Raw genomic sequence first — 13474 nt, 5'->3', positions numbered from 1 at the left:
CTCAAGGTATGTAGTAAATAGTATAATTGTTCAGGAATATTACTTAAACTTCGTATAATATTTATCTTAATTTTTCGAAAATATTATTTTTTATGATTTTATGTGTGAATGAAAGAAAAAAAAAATTAATTTATAATTAACAACTTTAAAGTTTTAATTTATGTACACTCATGGACAAAAAAAATAGCGCACCAAGAAATAATTGCGGGATCGTAACGAAACTTGCAATGAAGGTACATGTCGGGGAGATATGCAAATGATTAGGAAAGCAGCGTGATTGCGCAATACGTATAGCCGGTAGAGGGCGTTGAACGTCGCCCTCTGTGGAGTGTAAAACAGGTAACCAAAGCTTATTGGAGTGTGCTGAATCGTTTACAAAGGAAGAGCTGAGGTAGACATGTCATTACGCCGTGTTCGAAGACAATATGAGCAGTTGTCGCAGTTTGAGAGGGGGAGAATCGTTGGGATGATGGAAGCTGATTGGTCAACTAGGCGAGTAGCTCGTCAATTAGGCCGCTCGGACTGTGTTGTTAGGAGGTGTTGGGACCAGTGGATCCGAGAGATGTCATGTACACGAAGACCAGGCTCAGGACGCCCTCGACAGACCAGTCGTTGAGAAGACCGCCACATCATAAGAAATGCACGCGTACAGCCAAGTGCTTCATCGGCCGTCATCCAGGCACAGGTACTACCTTAACTAGGGGCCCCTGTGTCTTCTCGAACCATACGAAGGCGCCTGTCTGAAGGACAGTTGGTATCGCGGCGCTCATTATGTGTGCTGTCCATGACACCAGCCCATCGACGCCTCCGTTTAGAGTTTTGCCGTGCACAAGGAAACTGGACTGCAGCGGAATGGAACCAGGTCGTCTTTAGCCACGAATCCAGATTCAATCTCAGTAGTGATGACAATCGTGTTCGTGTGTGGAGACCCCGTGGTGAACGCCTCTATCCTGCCTTTGCAGTACAACGACACATCGCCCCCGCAGCTGGTGTGATGGTATGGGTGCCATTGCCTACAATGCACGATCACCCCATGTATTGTTCCGTGGCAATATGACAACCCAGCGGTATGTCCATGAAATCCTGCAACCACATGTGTTGCCACTCATGCAACAGCTCCCAGGAGCCATTTTTCAACAAGACAATGCTCGGCCTCATACGACAAGGGTTTCGCAAGACTGTCTCCGTACTGTTACTATCCTTCCTTGACCTGTCCGATCCCCAGATTTGTCTCCAATCGAGCATATCTGGGATCATTTGGGACGGCGAGTTGGGCATCCCACGAGTTTGAACGAACTAGTTGCAAGGTTGCAGCAAATATGGAGCAAAATGTCTCAAGACATAATACAGAACTTGTATGCCTTAATGCCCGATCTTATCGAAAATCCTACAAACCAGACATTTTAGCACTTATGTTTCAAAAATACTACCAATTAAAGATATTGAATGCTATAATATTTAAACAGTTTTCGAAATTCTTATTCTATTCCGTCTTTAGAAAGTGTTAAGTTTCTTTAAATACTTTAAGAATTGTCTTTATACGAAGGTAAATGTAACATATATGACAAAAACATCGAGAATTAGATAAATAAAATAAAAATGAGATAAATTAACTATTTTCCTCTGATATCAATCGCATAAATAATTATGATCATTTTGCTTTTATACATTTAGCGATGTTTTTTAATATGATTTACTTATAAACTTATATTTTGTTTAGCTAATGGTTCGTATATTTTCTGTTTTTTTTTGTGTTTTTATTATTCACATATTACAGTATCTCTCACTAATTAAATTTCACCTAAAAATGCAATGATTTACCTAGAAATTTTGTAAAAAGCATGCTACATCCTGATTTAGGATAATCAATTGCATCCTAAATTTTATTATAGAAACATACATAAGACAAATATGGTAAAAAGTACTTTAACTCGTATAATATTGTACATTAAAAAAATCTTAATCTCTTCTTTTAATCTAACTACATAATGGATTTAGAAACCAGGATAAATGCTTGTATATCAATTACAATATAATATTAAATTTAGTAACTCTGGTACATTAAAAAAATAACTTTAACTAAAGTATTTTTCTTTACAAAAAACAAATTTAATTTTATGATATTGCAATAACACTTTTTAAAAATATTTTTCAGTTGATAAGGCTGATGGTAAGAATAGTTAGATATATCATTATGAAAATTCAAATAATAATTTAAAATAATATACAATTATACAATTGTTCACAAATTTACATTTGATTTAACGAAACATAAATGAAATTATCGGGAATGCTAATTTTATGTTCTTATGATTTCTTGCTTCAAAATTAAGTGACTACTTTGAAATGGATATTTTTTGTAAATTTTTAATGAGCATTTATGCCTTCATAAAATATGCCTTTCTATAAATAAGAAATTATTTTATTTCAGATCTATTATCAGCAGTAGGTAATATATTTTTTATATTTTAAAAGTCATAAATCAATATGATAAACCTATAAATTGAAAAAAAAACATTTCAAGAAATATTAAAACACAAAAACCTCTAAATTTAAAACTGAAAGCTCTTCATTAGTGTTTGAAATCCAGACGTTAGTTGGAAAATTTTATATAAGAATTTAAAAGGCACAAAGTTCTTCATAAAATTATTTTATCCATTCTGAAAAGAAAGTTCAAATAAAAAAATAAGTTTTTTCAATGTATTTCAATGTTTTTAAAAATAACTATGAATAATAAAAAAAAAACAAATCTATCATTAACTTTAGTAGTTTAATTTAGTAAACATACGTAGTTTCCGANATAAGAAATTATTTTATTTCAGATCTCTTAGGAGCAGTAGGTAATATATTTTATATATTTTAAAAGTCATAAATCAATATGATAAACCTATAAATTGAAAAAAAAACATTTCAAGAAATATTAAAACACAAAAACCTCTAAATTTAAAACTGAGAGCTCTTCATTAGTGGTTGAAATCCAGACGTTAGTTGGAAAATTTTCGACAAGAATTTAAAAGGCACAAAGTTCTTTATAAAATTATTTTATCCATTCTGAAAAGAAAGTTCAAATAAAAAATAAGTTTTTTCCTAATGTTTTTAAATGTTTTTAAAAATAACTATGAATAATAAAAAAACAAATCTATCATTAACTTTAATAGTTTAATTTAGTAAACATACGTAGTTTCCGAATTTTTTTTTAGGAAAAAAACATAAAAAGAAGTCTAAAATGTCATTTTTCAGATATTATTTTTGGACAAAATATTTAAAACAATTAAGTTACGTAACGTATATTTTTTTTCATTTGCAGGAAATGCCGTCAATGGTAAGTTCATAGTTATAGTTATAATGGCATATATATATATATATATATATACACATTAAGCGCGATTATCCATGATTATTTACTTGAATTTGAATTTTAAATTAAGCAGCGTGAATCATTGAAATATTATTAATTACCGTTTGTTTTTTGTTTCAGGTGTTGGCCAAACTGGTAAGAAAATTTGTTTAACTATCTCTAATTAAATTATACGTTTATAAACAAGCATTAAGTATTCTTGCTATTTACGAATACAATTTATTTTCCCGTAAGAAAGCTATAACTACATTTCATTTAATATATTCAGATAATTAAGTAATGCGAATATTTCTCAATTTGCTTAAATTATCTCTAAAATATAAAGAGGTTTCAGCTTAACAAATTTTAATTATATATTCTCAGAAAAACAATAATTTTTAAAACGGGCAGTGTTTAAGAAATATTTATTAGAAAGAAAAACTGGAATTTTAAAAAAACTTGCTTCCCTGAGCTTTGGTACTAATTAATTTATAAAATTTTGAAGTAAACTGAATAATAATAAAAATGTTTTATAATAAAATTTTTGATTTTGTGCATTATTAATTACAGTGCATTATTAATTTGACTGTAATTTTCTATACAATGTAACTTTAATATCTTTAATTAGCGTTAATAAATATAGTATTGGTTTGTATATTTAACATATATACATCTGCTCTAATAGTGAAATGGTTTCGCTCTTTCAGTAATTCATACATCTGTGGTGTAACTACCACTACGAAAATTAAACATCAATTCACTGGTATATAAGACATGCTAACTTGATTTAATCACGAGGCATCTACTTTGATTTATCATACTACTTACTACCTCAAGGAAATACCCCAAGGACTCTCATCACACGGTGAAGGGGTAAAGGGCCGTTCCGGCCTCAGGCATCCCGAACCACCTAATAGACTAGACTCAATCACAGGGTACCTTGTGATAGATGAAGGTTGGCATGATCGATAACTCCGCCCCCACATTGGTAACCTCCAGACGTGATTTGAACACGCCCACTTCACAAAAATCTTGACAGTAACGCGTACTTCGTTGGATGATCCACATTGATCAGTTGACTTGCTACTTGTGACTGCGACATAATCAACCTCCTCACGCTGTTGCTACTCTGTCTCGCCTCGATGAAACACAACGTCTGCCTGCATACACTCGACTGCTAATGGCAACACTGGAGCGACTACGACTGTGAAGTTAATACATCTCTCACATTCAGCACTCAAAAAACTGGTGACCTTAAAACCAGCTCTCCCGGTCTTTCCCAAGTACAGCAACTAGTGGTATCAGTACATCGAATTCTATCCCAGATAAAATTCTGGTGGGGGAGTATTGTGGCGTAACTACCACTACGAATATTAAACATCAATTCACCGGTATATAAGACATGCTAATTTTATTCAATCACGAGGTACCTTTTGATAGATGAAGGTTGGCATGATCGATAACTCCGCCCCCACACATCTAAAATTAATAACTTTTTATCACCATATTATTTACATCTTTCTTCTGATTACTTTTCTTAAAAAAATTTGAAAAGATACATTTTAATTATTAAATTTTGCAATAATCCCTGATTATGTAGCTGTTTACAATTTGTATCTATTGAAAATACAGTTCAAAAGTACGTGACATTCAGTGCTTGAATTCATTTTCTAATTAATATTTAACTTCTATGTTTCAGTTCAAAATGGTGTAGCACGTAAGTGATTTTAACTGAAGAAATAAATACATTTTTTTTAAAAAATCAAAAATTTACTGTTATTTGTCACACATTTTTCAACGTTTTTTTAAACACTCAGTAGAATATGAAATATTAGTGCCGATTTTCTAGAGCGATATATGTTATATTTCTTATTTTTCTTCCTTTTTATTTTGTTAGTCACTAATGCATGTTTTTAGTAAGGCAGATACACATATTTTTTTAAATATATTTTATGAATTAAATTGTGTTTTAAAATGTTGGTCGAAACAATTACTACTTGTGACAGTTTTACATAGTTATTTCTTTCACGTGAAATTACATAAATGTACATTAATCCATTTTTTCCTGGGAAAAACCTTTTAACGAAATGATTGAATTAAAACTGGCTATAATTTCATAATAAATTACAGTGAGAAAACTGAACTTTTAAATTTTCTGATAAAAAAACACTTGATGAAATGAATATAATAAATTTGAATTGAATGTCACAACAATTAATTATTTTGATTTTTAAAAAAAAATACGCAATCTGCTATTTAATAGCTTGAGAGGTTTACTTTCTTGTCTTATTGTCAACCCACTCATATAGCATAAGGTCTTTTTCTGTTATTAGTACACGTCTTATTGGTCACAAGCAACTGATGACCGAGTTCTCCCACCTTGACAGTTTTCTTCATAAATAACGTTTACACATAGCAGTGATTACAATCGCATTTAAATGTCTCAATGAATTTTCGTTTTGTTCGTTACTTGCTGTGTATTAAATAACTGTTTTGTCACAAACATCTAGTATTTCTAGTATTTTAAATAAAGGAAACAACGATGAAAATTATTTAAACACTACTAAAATTATTTTTAGTATTACATAGATCATTAACAAAGTTTGCCTCCATCTAGGTGTTAATATGCCAGTATATCTAGCTAGGAAAAAACAACAATTCTTTTCTGTAAAAAATAAAAATAATTTTTAATTAAACAAAAATAGGGAAAAAAATTAATATTATTATACTGCTAATTGATTAATTCGGTACTCATGCTCGCTTGATTTCCAAATGATTGATAACATAGAGTTAAAATTTTTAATAGTAAAGAATCTTGTATTCCTGTACAGTATTTAAATGCTTCATAAGTAGCGACTACATCAATAAAATAATTTCCAAAGGCACAAAATCTGTTATATAGTCCCTTCTAACTCTTAAAAAAGTATTTGTATCTTAACTTTTGATTGGAAACAGGAAAAAACTTCGAATTTTCGTAGTTTGTGTTCGTGAAGAATTTTCTCAGAAATTTATGAAAAATTTGTATTTCTTTATATTTATTAAAAATGTGTTTCTTAATAAGAAAATATTATTATTTTTAAAAAAAATGTTTTTTTTCTTCATATAGCTGTTGTTAATGGAGGTAACTCTATATAAGTATATTTTATGTTGATGAAAATATTACAGTTATTGAACGAATAATACATTTATATAAATAATTTTGTGGCATGTAATTTATTACTTAGCGTCAGATACTATATATATTTACTTTTATTTATTTAATAAAAAGAATTGTTTAAAAAAAAACAATTCTAATACTAATTTTTTTTATTTTATAAGATAATGTTTCAATATGAATTATAGTCTGTGTGTGTAAGAGAGGAATACATAGTGATGATTTGATCTGAGGAGATCAATGTTGCCAGCAAGCTAAATTTTGATAAAAAGCTTTGTTATCGCTTTTAATAAATAATGCATACTTCAGTTCCAAGGTTAAAAATATCAATTTGAATTGTATAATTGTATTAAATATATTTGGGTACTAGAGTTTAATTCTCCAACAAAATATTAAAATGACATCAATGTGACGAAATTTTGTTTATTATGCTTTTTCAAACACCGTCGACTTTTAGTTAAAGAGGAAATTATTATTCGAACCTGTATGTCCAACTCATTGCAGTTTCTCTATTTTAATGATATCCTGATGTAATATGAGCCACTTTCTAATATCTTCTTTGTGAGTATGACAAACTCAGAAATTATGATACATGTTTTTAATTAGAGTTAATTTTATTGATATAGATAACCAATAATTCCTCCTCTAATACTTAAAGATCCTATACCACATTACGTCTTCAAGTTGAGACTTCATATTTATCCACTATTTCTCCAAATTTTTTTAAAGATATAATTGACGTTTTTTTCTGAATAATTGAGTACTCTGAATACCTTTACTGTCTACTGCTATGCAATTGCAAATAATAGAAATAAACAAAAAATAAAAGCAACAAATACTAAAAATTTTTATATTTGAAATTTTTTGCAATGATTTGGTTTAAATATTAACAAAATTTTAAAACATAGAAACATGCTATGGTAATTCTAGATTTCATAAATTTCACAGTTGCGTTTTGAAAATTTAAAATTTCACCGAAAAAATTTCTGTAAAGCTTCTGAAAATTCTTATTAACTGTTTATTCGTGTTTTAATTTTTTTAGTCGCTAATGGAATCGACAGTAAGTTTTTATACATTTTATACAGTTTTTATCATTTTTTTACATATCTCTTCGTAATTGAAAATATTTTGAAACTAATAGACTATTACAGATTTGGAATCAATGATATTCAAGAATTTTTACTCTTACCTTATCAATTTGTATTGTGTAAATAAAATATTTTGTCCATACAATTTTTAGCACTTGGATGTGGAAGTAAGTAATACTCCTTCGCATTTAATTTAAAACTGCATTTTTGAACATTCTTCATAAGGAAATTTATGATTAAGTGGAAATCTATACCAATTAAAAATATAGAGTAAGTTATTTGTCAATGAAAATGTAAAAATCTTAATAAAATCAAGAACTTAAAATTGTTTTGATTTTAAAAATTGAAGCCATAAAAAAGGCCATGAAAATTGCCTGGAAAAAAATTGCAATATTTTATTACTCTAATTTTTACATTAAAAAAATCTGAATTTCATGGTCCACAGTAATTGTAGCACAAATGTTAAAGACAACAATATTTGGGTAAAAATTCGTATTTTTAGTATGAAGTTAAAATCGTTATAATATCAAAGCGCATGCTAAGTATGGCAATAACTTGCCATAAGGAAAGTAAAACAAAGACAAAGTGAGGACATTGCAAAAAAAGAAAGGAAAAAAAAGAGCATTTCCTTAACATTTGATCTAATTATCGGATCTTCTTTGCCTTAGTGCTCCTGACACTACTTTACTTTAATTATGATTTCATCTCCTTCGATTTTTTAAGCATTCTATCTTTTACTAATAGATTTGATTACACTTTTAATACCTCTACGCCAAGTTATGTTTGATTTTCCACTATTTTATTCAAGTTGGGGAGTATAATCAACAGCCAGTATCACTTTAATTTATATTTAATTTATCAATGCATAGCCAACAATCCCCACCTTTTTATTTTATGTTTTTTGACTGGCTTCTGTTTTTAACGCAACCTTTATTTTTTTTTCGACTTTCACGCACTAGGACTCAGTTTCAATGATATGTGTGTAAATCCTTAAATATGCTAATTAATTAAAGCAGATTGAATTTTAGTAAAAAAACTTGCGCATGAACGGACTTTTTTGAACAAAAATTCCTTTAATCCGACGAATTTGCTTTTATTACCCTAAAAAAATCTTTTTTTAAAAAATTATTAATTACTCTTCATTATTTAATTTTTTAATCGTTGGAAATATTTTAAATTGTAAGGTACATAGTTCATTTCTCAGACTTAAACTGAAAAAAAGACAAATTCAAAAATTTGAAGCTAATAGCTCGAGTTCTTTTTAAAAATGCAAAATGAAATTGCATCTTCTTTTAGATTGCTAATTACAAAAAAAGTGAAATTCTCACTTAAGATCCAACATTTTTACCCGTCTCCAGTCCAAATATTTCGAACCATATCTTTCAGATTGCGGCTAACTCTATATTCTGCGTTTTAAAAAAAGTATGGTCTAAACTTCCATAACTTGGTAAAATTTACTTTTTTTTTTGGCTCTACGGGAGCACCAGAAAAAATCTGTCATTTTTACCTATGCGCTTTTGTAATGTTTTGGTAAAATGACCAATAAAATATAATATGGTGTTATAATGTGGGATAATATTTGGTAAATTTGATAATTTTATGTCATGTCATTGAAGTAAATTCTGGTTTTATTAAACAAAATTATTATGTTTTATTTTTATTTAAGTCATTATCATTCAGTAAAGTAATTTTAAAGGAACTTTCTTCTCCATGTAAAAGTCAATAATCCGTATTCGTCGAAATGAAGCATGTTTTTGAAGAAAAACTATGATTTTGCAGAAAAACTATTTTTTATCTTATTTCCTGTTTTAAAATGTCATCTGCACTAAATAATGGAATACTCTGTTAAGGGTGAGTTTAATAATGCTAAACTGCTGTAGATTATAAGTTCTATTAATCTAACTTTCTACTTATTAACAAAATAACTTTCGATTTTATAAATTAAACTATCGTTTGCACTATTTAATTAGAATATTTATCATTAGGGTCTTGAATCATTAAAACTGAGTCCTGGTAAAAGATCATGAGATTAAATGATATTAACTGCTAAATATTTTAACACTGTGCATGTAGAAAGTCTAATTGGACTTTCTAAATGCACAGTGTTAAAATATTTAGCAGATTTATTGAAAATTAACATATTTATTGAGAATAATTCACTTTCGGTCTAACCAGTCAAAAAGAAAATTAAATATATTCAACTTGTTTAATGGCCAATATATCCGAACTATTTATATATTATTTGAATTATGCGATTTGAAATATGTCATGTTATCTACCGTTTAAAAGCTGCCACCATTTTTTAATAATTATTGCGTGTTTTAATGAGTGAATCGTAAAACATAAACATATGCAGCTTTGATATTTCTTAAGAATTGTTGTCAAATTAAAAAGCAGACCAATGATGGCATGCAACCTATTTTCTAAAATCCATCCTCGTGAGGATTTTGAAATGCAAGTGGAGGAATTATCCAGTTGCAAAGTACAACTTGGTTCACCAATTCTCTCTGAAAATTGCAGTAAATGGTATTCTATAATATTTTGGAAATCGGCAGATCTTTTAAAGGCTGGGGATAAAGTTACATTAAGTTTACTACCGTAGCCGATTCCTTCTAACACTATTAATGATACTGCATCTCACTGTCTAATGGAGAAGATTTCTTTCTGACCCCCCCCCACAAAATATATTTATATATGCGAATTATATGTTCGCATTCTGCTGGCAATAATGAAATTAAGAAATTGGAAATTTCGAATCTCTTTTCAATAAAATTCTCTGAAACTTAATTTTTGAGTTTCAAACACATATCTTAATAAGATAGCATGAACCGAATATATATTTACTTAATCATTTAGCTTAATTTTAAATAAAAATCAAGTTTTCCATAAAATAAAATCATTTCTAAAGGGATTAATATATTAAATTTCTTTCTAACGCGCTAAGGAACTAAGTTTTCTGAAAAATGGAAACCACGTATTTTATTTTTTTCTTCTAATTAATCCCATTGTATAAAATTGTTGGTTCACTGATTATATAGAATTATTTTCTGGTTAAAAAGTATTAAAAAAAATGTTTGGAAACTAATACATTATTTTCTTTTGAAAAGTTAAAGAAATTGCTAATGGTGAGTACACTTACGTTACTTGTATTCTAATATTTATACTTATGTAAGCATCGAATCTCTCTTTATAAATGCAAATTAGCCTAGTATTCGAACTGCATAATTTTATACATTACATGCAAAATAATTTTTTAAAAATATGTCTTATAAATATTTAATTTGGCTTATTGAGTATTTTTTCAATATAAGTCAAATCTATACCATTATATCATATTATAGGTTAAGTTGTTTAAAAACAAACTCATGTTCCCCACGAAGACAATGTGAAGCATTTGTCTTCTTTAAGCATTTTGCTTACAGCTGGTACAAGAAGCGAAATAGAATGATCCTTTAGTATGCTAAATAACGTACGCAAAATGTTAAAAAAAACTCTTGAGATGGCTCATTTTTATTTCACAGTACCTTTGTAGTTTGATAAAATAAAAAAAACTTTTTTAACACGTTGAATGCCATGGTGGTAACCGGTGACTGGCACTGAGTTCATTCGCGGCACCTCGGGGGTCACCGGTGACCAGCGAAGCCAAGATCATAAGAAACACTTATTCGAGTCAATGTTTAATATATTTAATATTATTATCGTTACTAAAATGGTTTGAAGAAATTAATGTAATATAGAACACACAAAAATAGTTTTATTTATTTACACAGAGATGCCAACTTGCTCCAGACAGTGAATAAATATTTTCAAGTGGTAGTCTATTAATTTTGATTCTTGGTTTAATAATTTCAATTTAGTAGATTTTTATCCACCACTAATTCTAAACAATTCGCTGGCTTATATAATTCAACACTTTTTTCAGATATGTCATGCTAAACCTTTTAAAAAACCAGCAGAATCTGTCAAATTTGTAAATTTATTTTGTAGTTATTTACCGTTTGGCCAGACGGGAAAGCCATATAAAATTAACGTGACATTAAGTGAGGTCTCACTTAACTCTTTGAGGGATTGAGGCTTTGAGAAAGAGATTTTTTTTAAGAAATAAAACATCTCAATTGACAAAATTAGTTTAGCTTCGCTCTAGTAGGACAATTTATTTAAATGAATTATTACACTATTTTATTTACTGTTTGTTAGTGATTAAAACAGAGTTAAGAGGCGTTATTTTTAGGAAAGAAGTCATGAATAATTTTTCTCAATGAAAATAATATTTCGCATTAATGTAAAGCTTAAAATTTCTTAATGTATTTAATAATAATGCAAAAATAAATGCCTCGGTTAATTATTGATGTTAGAAGAGCCTAATGCATAAGAAACCTAATTGTTTTTTGTATTCAAATTATAGAGGCTGCCCAAGCACGTAAGTATTTTCAAATATAAATTTAAAAAATTTCTTTTAAATAAATGCATATAGAACTATGTGAATTAAAAAATAAATAGAACAAAAAGTACGACAATGAAACAATAACAATAGGTCTTTCATTTTCAATAGAAGTAAAATAAATTAAAACAGTATTTAATAAGGAATTTAAAAATTTTATGAATTAAATGAATGCTATCATAGAAGTTGTAATTCATATGAATGAAATATCTATACTCAAATGAGTTTAACATGGTAAGAGAAATCAAGAAAATCTTGTAAAGATATTTTGTAAACACATAAAATCACTTCGTACGGGAGTCGTAATTAGTGAAAACTTAAGCAATTTTATCTATGCATTGAATGATCTCTAATTAAACATTGCTGGGAAATACTATGTTGCTTACTGAAATAAATTATTAAAATCATTTGACTCTCATCGGTAGCTTTATGGAAGAGCACTGAAATTTTTATTTTTTAAAATAAATTAAATGATAAAAAATATCTTTAATAAAAAACAACACAATTACAGATCGTTAGAAAAGTTACGAAAGTTATTCGAATTGCTTGATATTTCAGTTCAAAATAAAAAAAAAATGAATAAAATTCAATAAAATTAAAAAAAATATATAATTAGTAATTTTCTTAAAAGGAGAAAGTATGACTCCGACACATAGGAGGCTGTGGAGATACTAAACAAAAATTTAAATTCTTGAAAAAAGATCGTCATAAAATTAATTTTGAGACATATATTTAAAAAGGAATTTGTAAAAAATGTGTAAATGTGTAAAAAATAAGTTTCACAATCAATACTTCCACTTTCAGTTGAAACCGGTAAGTAGAATGATACAGTTATACTTAATTTCTGCCCTGTTTTCGAGTAAACACTTAGTAAAAATTTTCAACAAATCAAAGATTAATATTTAAAATGCTAATTTTAAACTTCGGAACTTACCTACTTTAGAGGACCATATAATTCACAGTACCACTGAGTAAATGTATTTTTTTGAAGCCAGTGATCTTAATTAATTGTAGAAATGGGAAATGGTGGTAATTTAGTAAATTAATGGGTGTGTGGTAATAGGTTCGAAATATACTAATATAGATAGTTAAGGTAATAGAATTTTTACTGCCTCCCGCAATGGATAAGTATTAAAATTTCCTCTGAATCTATTCTACTTTCCTCGACAAGTTTTTAATGTTTTGTTTTTTGTTTAAATCTCTAACTTTAATTAATTAACAAAAAAAGAAAGAACTTTTTTCCATCATGGGCGAATCCTGGAGCTTTTTGTTATATTAAATCAGTTGAAAAAAAGGTAGCAGTGAAATTTTCTGATCTACTCTGGTTTTTAAACAAATATGGGTTAAAATGTAATTTCAATTAAAAGCCCTTGATTATTGTTGTGCGAAAGATCATTTTAAGTAATTCGCAAAAAATCTTATTCTATTGCCTATGCTATTAGCGATACAGGCTT

General features: G+C 28.4%; 1 long non-coding RNA gene across 1 annotated transcript; it reads left to right on the top strand.

The window, feature by feature from the left end:
* The first annotated feature begins 2100 nt into the window (after positions 1-2100).
* Positions 2101-10680, top strand: LOC122269032 (uncharacterized). The gene is made up of 8 exons (XR_011637333.1): positions 2101-2170; positions 2823-2840; positions 3308-3322; positions 3479-3493; positions 5037-5054; positions 6444-6458; positions 7534-7551; positions 7732-10680. It is a non-coding gene; the product is annotated as an uncharacterized lncRNA (long non-coding RNA).
* Positions 10681-13474: the final 2794 nt, after the last annotated feature.

The sequence above is a fragment of the Parasteatoda tepidariorum genome, chromosome 7 (genome assembly GCF_043381705.1).
Source record: "Parasteatoda tepidariorum isolate YZ-2023 chromosome 7, CAS_Ptep_4.0, whole genome shotgun sequence".
NCBI lineage: Eukaryota > Metazoa > Arthropoda > Arachnida > Araneae > Theridiidae > Parasteatoda > Parasteatoda tepidariorum.
This window is presented reverse-complemented; position numbering and strand designations above follow the sequence as displayed.